At 29.2% G+C, this 9,642-nt stretch overlaps 1 long non-coding RNA gene across 1 annotated transcript; it reads left to right on the forward strand.

Annotated features, from left to right (window-relative positions):
• The first annotated feature begins 3,517 nt into the window (after positions 1-3,517).
• Positions 3,518-8,815, forward strand: LOC143076306 (uncharacterized). The gene is made up of 3 exons (XR_012978607.1): positions 3,518-3,654; positions 7,577-7,648; positions 8,392-8,815. It is a non-coding gene; the product is annotated as an uncharacterized LOC143076306 (long non-coding RNA).
• The last annotated feature ends 827 nt before the right edge of the window (positions 8,816-9,642 follow it).

Consider the following 9,642-nt stretch of genomic DNA (forward strand, 5'->3'; position numbering starts at 1 on the left):
TAGTATACACAGTTGTTGTTTACATTTATTGTTTACCTAGTATACACAGTTGTTGTTGTTTATATTTCATGCTTACCTTGTATACTCAGTTTTTGTTGTGTACATTTCAAGCTGAACTAGTATACTCAGTTGTTGTTGTTTACATTTAATGCTTACCTAGTATACACAGTTGTTGTTTACATTTATTGTTTACCTAGTATACACAGTTGTTGTTGTTTACATTTTATGCTTACCTTGTATACTCAGTTTTTGTTGTGTACATTTCAAGCTGAACTAGTATACTCAGTTGTTGTTGTTTACATTTAATGTTTAACTATTATACTAAGTTGTTGTTGTTTACATTTAATGCTAAACTAGTATAAACAGTTGTTGTTGTGTACATTTAATGATAACCTAGTATACACAGTTGTTGTTGTTTACATTTAATGCTTACCTAGTATACTCATTTGTTGTTGATTACATTTAATGCTTACCTAGTATACACAGTTGTTGTTGTTTACATTTATTGTTTACCTAGTATACACAGTTGTTGTTGTTTACATTTTATGCTTACCTTGTATACTCAGTTTTTGTTGTGTACATTTCAAGCTGAACTAATATACTCAGTTGTTGTTGTTTACATTTAATGATTAACTAGTATACTAAATTGTTGTTGTTTGCATTTAATGCTTAACTAGTATAGACAGGTGTTGTTGTGTACATTTATTGATAACCTAGTATACACAGTTGTTGTTGTTTACATTTAATGTTTACCTAGTATGAACAGTTGTTGTTGTTTACATTTAATGCTTACCTTGTATACTCATTTGTTGTTGTTTACATTAAATGCCTACCTAGTATACAGAGTTGTTGTTGTTTACATTTAATGCTTACCTTGTATACTCAGTTTTTGTTGTTTACATTTAATACTGAACTAGTATACTCAGTTGTTGTTGTTTATATTTAATGTTTAACTAGTATAAACAGTTGTTGTTGTGTACATTTAATGCTTACCTAGAATAAACAGTTGTTGTTGTGTACTTTTAGTGCTTATCTAGTATATTCAGTTGGTGTTGTTTAATTTTATGCTTACCTAGTATAAACATTTGTTGTTGTGTATATTAAATGCTTACCTAGTATACTCAGTTGTTTTTGTTTACATTTAATGCCTACCTATTTTACTCAGTTGTTGTTGTTTACATTTAATGATTACCTAGTATACTCAGTTGTTGTTGTTTACATTTAATGCTTACATTGTATGCTCAGTTGTTGTTGTTGTTTACATTTAATGCTTAACTAGTATAAACAGTTGTTATTGTTTACATTTAACGCTTACCTAGTATACTCAGTTGGTGTTGTTTACATTTAATGCTTACGTAGTATAAACAGTTGTTATTGTTTACATTTAACGCTTACCTAGTATACTCAGTTGGTGTTGTTTTCATTTAATGCTTACTTAGTATAAACATTTGTTGTTGTGTACATTAGATGCTTACCTAGTATACTTAGTTATTGTTGTTTACATTTATTGCTTACCTTGTTTAAACATTTGTTGTTTTTTACATTTAATGCTTACGTAGTATACACAGTTGTAGCTGTTGCTGTTTACATTTAATGCTTACGTAGTAAACTCAGTTGTTGTTGTTTAAATTTTATGCTTACCTAGTATACACAGTTGTTGTTGTTTACATTTGATTCTTACCTAATATACACAGTTGTTGTTTATATTTAATGCTTACCTAGTATACACAGTTGTATTTGAGTCAGACAGACGGACAGACGAGCGGACGTCAATACTTGTACCTACATATCCCTTATAAATACTTGCTAATTTTATTAGTATACCTGCTATATTTCTTTGAATTTCTCCCAGCTGATCTTCTGAAATAAGAATAGATGTGTAATGGTATATACAAAATATGTATAATTTAATTTTCTCAACCAAGACACAAATAAAGGATTTTATCAGTATGAAGATCAAATCAGTGATCATGGTGTTGAAGTTGAAAAGCAATGACAATAATTAGTTTCTATGAATATGTGAATTATGAGTACTTGCCACTGGTACATTATGATAATTCAATAATTTATAGAAAAGAGTATGACTCATTAACATTTAACCCAAAAGTAGAATTGAATGAGTTACAAATGATTAAAAACATATTTTCGCTTGACAAAAAGACATATTCCGACTTGGAAAGAGTCGATCACCTTGGTATATGTGCATATTAAACAAAGGACACAGATTGATTCATGGCAAAATTGTGTTTTGATGATGAGATGTGCTGTAAGACCTTACGTTACTGAACATTCTTGCTACTTACAATTTTCTCTATCTATAATGAACTTGGCCTTTTTTTTACAGAGGAAAATATTTTGTAAAAAGTTACAATAATTTTCTAAATTAATGAAAATGGTTAACAATTGATTATAAAGGGCAATTTCTCCTTCAGGGGTCAACTGACCATTTCGGTCATGTTGACTTATTTGTAGATCTTACTTTACTGAACACTATTGCTGTCTACAGTTTATTTCTATCTATAATAGTATTCAAGATAATAACCAAAAATGGCAAAATTTCTGTAAAAATTACCAATTGGGGACAATAACCCAACAACCAGTTGTCCAATTTATCTGAAAATTTCAGGGCAGATAGATATTGACCTGATAAACAATTTATCTCCATCAAGTTTGCTCTACATGCTTTGGTTTCAGGGTTATAAGCCAAATTCTACATTTTACCCCTATGTTCTATTTCTAGCCATGGCGGTCATCTTTGTTGGTTGGCTTGGTCACCGCACACAATTTTTAAACCAGATACCCTAATAATGATCGTGGCTACGTTTAATCTAATTTGGTACAGTAGATTCAGAGGAGAAGATTTTTGTAAAAGATAACAAAAATTTACAAAAAGTTGGTAAAAAATTGACTATAAAGGGCAATGACTCCTTAAGGGGTCAACTGACCATATTAGTCACGTTGACTTATTTGTAGATCTTACTTGTCTGAACATTATGTCTGTAAACAGTTTATCTCTATCTATAATAATATTCAAGATAATAACAAAAACAGCAAAATTTCCTTAAAATTACCAATTCAGGGGCAGCAACCGACAACCGGTTGGCCGATTCATCTACAAATTTCAGAGCAGATAGCCTTGATAAACAATAAACAATAAACAACCGCGTGTCAGATTTGCTCTAAATGCTTTGGTTTCAGAGTTATAAGTCAAAATCTACATTTTTCCCCTATGTTCTATTTTTAGCCATGGCGGCCATCTTTTTTTTTTTTTTTTTTTTTTTTAACAATTAAATCATCTTTATTGCACTAAATGCTGTTTAACAATTTACCTAGCTTACAGCATTAGGCTAAGTATCCCTGTATATCAGTTATTATACATCCAGGGAGAATATATAATAAAATATTTTATAATTGTTAGTATTATACAATAAGACATAATACATAAATTAAATTAACATCAATATACATTGATTTAGTCTGCTTACAAATCGGGAAAAAGAACGGATCTACACCGTATCGTTTTGTGTTTATTATATGTGTTTACTTTCTCACAGGTGGTTACCTGTGTATTGGAGTTACTTTAATATTCTTTGTTTTGAAGGATTTACTTTGTCTAAGCTTACTTGCTTGACTATGTTAGTAAAACATAACTAGGTAAGTTTATGAAATAATTTTAAATTCAATTTAAAAGGTTATTTGCTGTGCGGGTTTATCTTGGCACCTCGTGGTGAAATATTTATACAAGGCCAAGGGAAGTTAGCATCTGTTTATCTGTTAAAAACAAACTATACCTTTACTTACAGGTTACAGTATGCTGAAGTCTTTAATAACGTATTCCCGGTTTCTATATTTCTTATCGAATTTAATCTTATAATGTCATATATTTCTTTTTTGAAAATTTTAAAGATTTCTATCTTTGATTCTTTTTTGTTTGAAACAAAATGTGCCTTATATATGGAGAAGAATATAACTGTTATCAGGGTGTTTATATCAAAATATTTTACATCTGCTATTTTATAGCCAGTTATTAAATTTTCTAGCCTTAAAATATGTCTATCTATTTTAAGATAAAGTAATAACTTGTATATTTCTTGCCAGTAAGTATTATTATAAGGGCAGGTAATAAAAAAATGTTTATAGTTGTCAATTTCTTTGCAAAAATTACAAGAATTGTTTTCTAGTACTTTCCACTGTACTAATAAGTCGTTGCATGGAAGGATGAAGTTTAGAAGTTTCCATTTAAACATCTTAAATTTGTTGTTTTCTAGGTAATTGAATATAAAATTAAGAGTGCTTTTAAATTTTATATTTAAATTTTCTTCAAGAATTCTTTCCCACTTCAGAATACCTACAGGTTTTTCTTGCTTATAGGGGGCAATTAGTATTGAATATATTTCTTTATTACTCATTTCTGGATGGATATTATGATTGATTAGTATTTGCAGATTTTTTGTTTTCTTTATATTTACTTTTGTTTTAAATGAGCTTTCTTGTTTTAAAATATTCTGCCAATGTTTTGGAATAGCTTTCTTTAATAATGATAATTCTCTAATCCAATCCCGTTTATCTTTTAATTTAAATAAAATTTTATTTTCTGATATACAACCTCTTTCATCAAGTATGTCATTTACATACAGAATATTATGTTCAATCCATTTAGTAAGTAATAAGTGTTTTCCTTTTGTTTGTATGTTATGATTGCCCCATAAAATCTGCTTTCTTATGTCTAGAAACGATTGTGGGATCTTTGTCTGTCCTCCCTTAACATTTATCCAAGTTTTAATCAATTGCTGATAGAACTCAGGAAGGGATTTAAATATTTTTTTGTCTAACATATTAACATTTTTAATATTCATTTGAAATATCAAGAGGTTTTTACCAAATTTGTTTAAGTAAGCTTGGGGTATGATTGTCCAATTATCACCAGAATTTTGTTTAAGTTTTAAAATCCATCGCAATTGAAGAGCTTTGAGATATAGGTCTATGTCGATCATTTTTAACCCACCTTCTAGATAGTTTTTACAAAGAGTTGCACGTTTAACTTTATCTTTTTTCCCATTCCATATGAAATTATATACTAGAGTTTTAAACTTTTGTATTATTTCCTTTGGTATGTACATATTTGATGCAATATAAGTTAAATTTGGTAGAATTAATGATTTTACTACTATTATTTTACCTATTAATGTTAAATTTCTTTTCATCCAGTTTGATATTATTTTTTCACACTTTTTAAGCTGCTTATCAGTGTTTAGTTTTTGACAGTCTTGATTGTTATAACCAAAATAAAATCCAAGACTTTTAATATTATCTGTTTTCCAATTTATGTTTTCAAATTTGTCTCTGCTATGTTTAAGTTTTCCCAACCAAAATCCCTCTGTTTTATTTCTGTTTAGTTGTAGTCCTGATAAACTTCCAAAAGTTTCAATTATATTCATTGCTAAACTAACATCTTTTGGTGATTTAAGAAATAGTGTTGTATCATCTGCAAGTTGACATATTTTAAGTGAGCAATTTCTACCATCTAGTTTCACCTCTAAACCTTTAAGATTATTATCTTCTCTTAGTTTTAGTGCCATAATTTCAACCACTAATACGAAGGCTAACGAAGAAATTGGACATCCTTGTCGAATTCCCCGAAAAATGTTAAAACTGCTGGACACCCAACCATTGTTGAGTATACAACCTTTTATGTCTGTGTACATTGTTTGAATCCATCTTATAAAACTACTTTTAAAGCCAAATTTTACCAAAGTTTCTGACATAAAGTTCCATTCGAGGGAGTCAAATGCCTTAGAGAAATCAACAAAAAGTATAGCGCCATCTACTTTAAAGTTCTCTGAGTAATCAATAATATCTTGTATTTGCCTTATATTGAAGCCTATGTATCTATTTTTTATATAACCTTTTTGATCAGTATGAATTATTTTTGGTAATACTTGTTTTAATCTTTGAGCAAGTGCATAAGCCAACAATTTTACATCATAATTTAACAGAGTTATTGGGCGATAATTATTTAAAGAAAGTGGATCTTCTTTTTTGTATATTAATGATATTGCTCCAATTTTCTGTGAAGATGATAATTCTCCTTTTTTATAGCAAAAATTAAATACTGATACAATTAAATCTTTTATTTTTTCCCAGAATTTTCTGTAAAATTCAACATTAAGTCCATCTAGACCTGGGGCTTTATTTAGTTTCATTTTGAATATTGCATCTGTGCATTCCTGCACTGTTATTTTTCCTTCACATAAATCACTTTCAGTATCACTCAATTTTGGACATTTTTTAATATTGTTAAAGTACTTTTTAATATCTTCCACATCAGGCTTAGTTGAGGAGTATAATGTTTTATAATAGTTAACTTCAATGTTAAGTATTTTTTCTTGATCAATAATTATATTATTGTTTACATCATACAATCTAGTGATGGTTTTTTTGCACTGCCTGGCTTTTTCAAGACCTAAGAAGTAGGAAGTATTTTTTTCTCCTTCTTCAATCCATTTCACCCTTGATCTTATTTGGTTACCTTTTACTTTTTCATTATAAAGATTTCCTAACTCTTGTTCTAGTTTCTCTATTTTTTCAATCAGGGAGGTATTTGTTTCATAATCATTAACTCTGATGTTAGTTGTATGAATTTCATTATTAAGTTGTCTAAGTTGATTTTCTAACACATTGATTGAATCTTTTTTGTTGAGGGCTTTTAATTTACAGAATTGAATTGTACAATCTCGAACCTCTATTTTAAAAGTGTCCCATAAAGTATCTAGATTTTTTGAATCATTTGCTTTAATTTTATAGTTGTTAATTAGATTGTATATTATTTTTAGGTAGATTTCATCGTTTAAAACGCTACTATTTAATTTCCAGTATCCACGTCCTTTATTATTTCTTGATATATGTACTTTTAAAGATACACTATTATGGTCAGTGTATTGAATAACAATTGGTCTAATATCACAAGAGGAGCAATTTTTTTTAATTTCAGTACTAACAAGGAAGTAATCAATTCTAGTGGCTTCAGTTTTATTTCTTTTACACCATGTAAAATGACTTTTATCTCTGTTTTTTTCACGCCATATATCTGTTAATTTCAAAGATTTAATTAAAGTTTTAAGTCCGCAGACTGGTTTATCAAATTTTAATCTTTTATTTTTATTTTTAGTATCGTTTTCAGATAAAATATCGTTAAAGTCTCCTCCGATTATTAGTTGTCCAAGACTATATTTATCTATAAAAGTTTTAACCGTTTTAAAAAAAGTGTTTCTTAGCTTAGTATTATTTGGTGCATAAACGTTTGCAATTGTAAGTATGCTTTCGTCAATTTCTATATTTACCAGAAGAAGTCTTCCATCTTTATCTTTATAAAAGTCAATAAATTTATAGTTGAGCCTACTTTTTAACCATATAGATACCCCTCTAGCATTGCTCTGACCATTACTGAAGAATAATTCACCTTCAAACTCTTTTTTTAAAGATTCTTCTAAGTTGTCAGTAAAGTGTGTTTCTTGTATTAGGAGAATATCACATTTTTGTTGTTTTGTCCATTCAATTAGTCTTTTTCTTTTTTCAGCTTGCTGTAATCCCTTAGCATTAACTGTACAGATGTGAAGGTTTTGATCAGCCATAATTGTTAATGTAAAAGGTAAGTTTATGATTGGGGAACCCCCATCTATTTATAGTATCAATTATCGATTTTATTCTTTCTGTTACCAGTTCACGAGTATTTACTTTATTCAACAGGTAAATAATTGTCGTCAATTTTGCTGTACTTTTAGCATTTAATTCTTTATACTTTATACAAAGTGCAAATTGTTTTACTGTAAGAAGTGATCCTACATAAAAACATATTAAATAGTGATAAAATTTAATCACAATAATTAGATACACAGTATCATTAATGTTTATCTTTACCGTATTATGTAAAAGAAAATTACACAATGTTGTTCTCAAATTGACAAAACATACAGTTTCTACACATGATGACCTCGCCTTACGGGTCATTATTTGGGTCAACAACGTGACTTTGTTTACAAACTGAGCTATGACAAACATATGCCACACACAGTTTGTGAAGACAATAATTGAGAAATAAATTTTACTCAATACAAAAATAATATAAATACTACAATAATTCTTTAAAGAAATATAAAAATAAAAACATTTACATGAATATATTATACAAAAGATGTATTTACATAGTTTACAGTAGATAAAGATAATGAGTTCTTTATGTAAATATGTACATTTTTTTTTATCAGTACTATAAGTGTTTCTTTTGTCAGGTCTTATTCGTAATGTTTTGTTATTCTCATTCTTCTTTGCTTTTATTTTGCTAAATTGTTTTTTATAGCTATTGAGTGCTAAAAGATTTATTATTTTTTCCAGGAGATATATGTAATGGTTTGCATTATGAAGTGGATTATATCTGTTTTCCAATTTGGACTCAAAGTTTTGCACATAATCTAGACATGAAGTATCAGCATACACAGAGCTATAAGTGTGAATCTGTATGGGAACATCTGTTGTCAATTCACTTATGAATTTTTGTGTGCAAAAGTATGTCTGTTGCAAATTTGTGTACAGAGTTAACAAAATATATGTGTGTTCATTTTGTGATATAAGGAGAAGAATTTTGAGGCACATCTTGATTAATTGGAACTGTGATGAGAAAAGTGCGAAATTTATATAAAATATGCAATTCACCAAAGATATAAATTGTGAAACTATACTAAATTCAACTCTACTGTAAATGAGTTTTGTTACACATGTCATCATGATTATAAACAAAATAAATATCACTAAACATGCATTACAGTATAATTTTAAACCAGTTTTACATTTATTTGTTTTCATATAAAGGTTCTGTAAACTGTTTGTTGCTACATATACAGTACTGATAAATGCCATTTGGTTTCAGTTGGTGTCATTAAGTTGCCAAAGTTTTTGACCGTTTAGCTGTGGTATCACCTTCGTTGTCATGCAAAACATGGGTCGGGGTAACTGGAGACCTCTCCACGTTTCTGTTGGTTTTTTGTTTAGCTGGAGTTGATACAGATTCCTGTTGCTCCGATACAAATGAGGTGATTTGAGTTTGTTTTGTTTTTCTCTCTTTCTTTGACTTTTTTTTCTTTCGTTGTTCTGCCTCCAGAGATGTTACTAATTGGGACATATCAATGTCTTCTTCATGTACACTCGTTGATTCATGTTCACTATTTGTAGATGGATCATCTGTGTGATTTGGTTGCTGTGTTGTATCATTTTCTTCAATGGTGCCTTCAGCATCATTTGTGTTTTCATTTGTGCTTTGTTGTTCATTAGGGTGTTGAGTGTTGTCAGAGAGGTCATTTTCTACACAGTCAATTTGTTTATGACCTTCCTTACCACATGATTTGCAAACCCAGTCATTAGGACAATTGCTAAAATTATGCCCATCAGCTAGACATTTCGAGCACTTTTTTTGACGACTGCTTGTAGATGGTTGATCACGGTACATGACTGTGGCTCTGTATTTGCCTATAGTAATAGAGCGAGGAATGTCTTGGGATAAAGGACCCTGACATATGATAATTCTATCACCAGTGAGACAGTTAGTGATCTCATTCTCATACCTGAGACGTTCTCTAAAGTGGTTCATAA

Source organism: Mytilus galloprovincialis, chromosome 5, assembly GCF_965363235.1.
Source record: "Mytilus galloprovincialis chromosome 5, xbMytGall1.hap1.1, whole genome shotgun sequence".
NCBI lineage: Eukaryota > Metazoa > Mollusca > Bivalvia > Mytilida > Mytilidae > Mytilus > Mytilus galloprovincialis.